Source organism: Capra hircus, chromosome 17 (genome assembly GCF_001704415.2).
Source record: "Capra hircus breed San Clemente chromosome 17, ASM170441v1, whole genome shotgun sequence".
Taxonomy (NCBI): Eukaryota; Metazoa; Chordata; class Mammalia; order Artiodactyla; family Bovidae; genus Capra; species Capra hircus.
Window position 1 is genome coordinate 32648143 of NC_030824.1, and position 2633 is coordinate 32650775.

Here is a 2633-nt window from a genome sequence, read left to right on the forward strand (position 1 = left end):
CAACATTTGAAGCCAAGTTCATTGAAGAAAATATTCAAATTTAGAGCAACTGTAAAGAAAAATATTGCTGTTTCTTTGGACAATGTGATTGAACAAAAAAGCTAAAATTTTAACTGGAATTATTATTAACATATATCTACCATGAAATTTTGGCAAAGATATTATTCTCAAGGTAAAGATGAAAGTTATTAATTCAGTATAAAGCTAGTTATTATTGCTATACTTACGAATATGAAAAACCCTAAACATAGTTTTTCTCAAAAGATGCTCAGCTTTTTAAAATAACAGCAAATTATTTAATGTCATTGGCAACTTTGCTGTCAGATAAAATGTAATTACTTCATGAAACCACTTGGAAGCAGACAGTTCATCATATTTATAAATGAGTATTAAGATAATTTTGATATAAAATATAGAAAACTTTAAAAATACTGTCATTTAGAAAGATTTCAAAGTAAATTAACCAGTCTCTGTATGTGGCACATTGCATTTGGGCAAAGAAAGCAGGGTTGTCAGTAGTTAGTTCTCCCAAGTCAGTGTCATAACCCAGCTGAATCTGCACCATCCCAGCCTTGGACCCACAGTTCTTCTAATCTCCACTGTTAGAGTCACATGACTGCCATATCTAAGACAAGACATTTCTCAAGATATGGCATCAACCTAATGATTATTTTTAAAAAATAAGACAATTATTTGCTCTCTTGATTTAGTTTCAATTGAACTTTCTATTGCTCCTCTGTTGCTAGTTTTCATTGTATTCTCATCTATAAATATTTTCTCGGTTGCAACTCCTACCCTTGTGCTTAAGAAGTAGAAATATTCACCAGATCCGAATGCTGAATACCAATTTTCCTGGATTTTGTGGTTTTTTACTGTGTTCCACCAAATAATCTCCCACAATCTTTTGCTAAACCTAATAATTTCCAATTTTTATACTTCTTTCCACAATTATTATAATTTCAAACTACTGTAATTCTTTCCATTATGCGCAAGTAGATTTGATTGTTGACTTTGTGTCTTTAGATTTCTAGCACTGATTTTATTTAAATTAAGCGTATTCTTCTGTTCAGTTCAGTTCAGTCGCTCAGTCATGTCCGACTTTTTGCGACCCCATGAATCACAACACGCCAGGCCTCCCTGTCCATCACCAACTCCCAGAGTTCACTCGGACTCATGTCCATCGAGTCGGTGATGCCATCCAGCCATCTCATCCTCTGTTGTCCTCTTTTCTTCCTGCCCCCAATCCCTCCCAGCATCAGAGTCTTTTCCAATGAGTCAACTCTTCGCACGAGGTGGCCAAAATATTGGAGTTTCACCTTCAGCATCAGTCCCTCCAATGAACACCCAGGACAGATCTCCCAGAATCCAATTTCTAATAGTCAAATTGCAAAACTGAATACCTCATGTATTATAACAATTCATTTATAAATTGCCTGGAGATCTTTATGATATCAAGAAAAGTCTGGACGAACACTAAGAAAGTGACAGAGTCATCTCTTTTTTTTTTTTTTTTTTTTTTAGAGAAATCTCTGCTTTTATTGGCCAGCAGGTTACTTGAGGGGGATGAAGCGGGAGGAATGGGTGGCCCCGATACCGGGCTGGCCGTGCTTCACGGGCTTGTAGGTGATGGAGAACTCGCCTAGGCAGTGGCCAATCATCTCAGGCTTGATTTCCACCTGGTTGAAGGTCTTGCCGTTGTAGACGCCAACCATGCTGCCCACCATCTCGGGCAGAATGATCATGTCGCTCAGGTGCATCTTCAACCACCTCGGGCTTCTCCATGGGCGGCGCATCTTTCTTGGCCTTGCGCAGCCGCTTCAGCGAGTGCTGCTTCCTCCGCAGGCCGCGGCTCAGTCGCTGGCGCGCGCTGTATAGCTGCATCAGTTGCTCATAGGACATGTCCAGCAGCTGGTCGAGGTCTACGCGGCGGTAGGTGAACTTGCGGAAGGTCCGTTTCTTCTTTTGTTCTACTTCCGCCATCTTCCCGGTTCTTGAGAAAGGATCTTTCGTTCTCCAGAGTCATCTCTTTTCCTTATTATTTCAGATTTTTTTTTTTTTTTTGCTTATTCAAAGAGAATAATGACACATTAACTTAACAATTACTCATATTTATTTTAAATTTTACCTGATGACATAATAAAAAAATGAATGTTTTAGATTTTCTTAAATTATTATATTAGCAAAAGTTTTTTTCTTATGTAAAGCACAAACTAAAAATTCAAACTACTTCAAAAGATAAGACCTTTATATTATTCTCTATTTATATTTTTTCCATTTCCAGCCTTTTCAAAAGGAGCCTAGTTTGCTAATTTTGTTGAAGAATAACACTCATATGTAAACATGCATATCAAAACTGGAGAGTGAATATGCTTTGTAATAAGCATCTAGAATGTTTTTTTAACAGTCAAACAAAAATTATTTGAAATCCAGAAGCCCGTCTTGAGTTTCTTTCCATTCTCTACCCCTGTGACATGAATAACCACAATCCTATGTCTAGCACCAGATATTAATATTTTCTGTTTTTGAACTTTGTACAAGTGGAATCAAACAAGGAGCACTCTTGTTTGTGGCTTATTTTACTCAGCATATGTTGTGATAGTCAGTCTTGCATATAGTCTTATTTCATTAGTATT

General features: G+C 37.1%; 1 pseudogene across 1 annotated transcript; it reads right to left on the minus strand.

Annotated features, from left to right (window-relative positions):
* On the minus strand, positions 1511 to 2007 carry LOC102187701 (annotated as a pseudogene). Its single transcript, XR_001919386.1, has one exon. The product of XR_001919386.1 is annotated as a 40S ribosomal protein S15 pseudogene (transcript).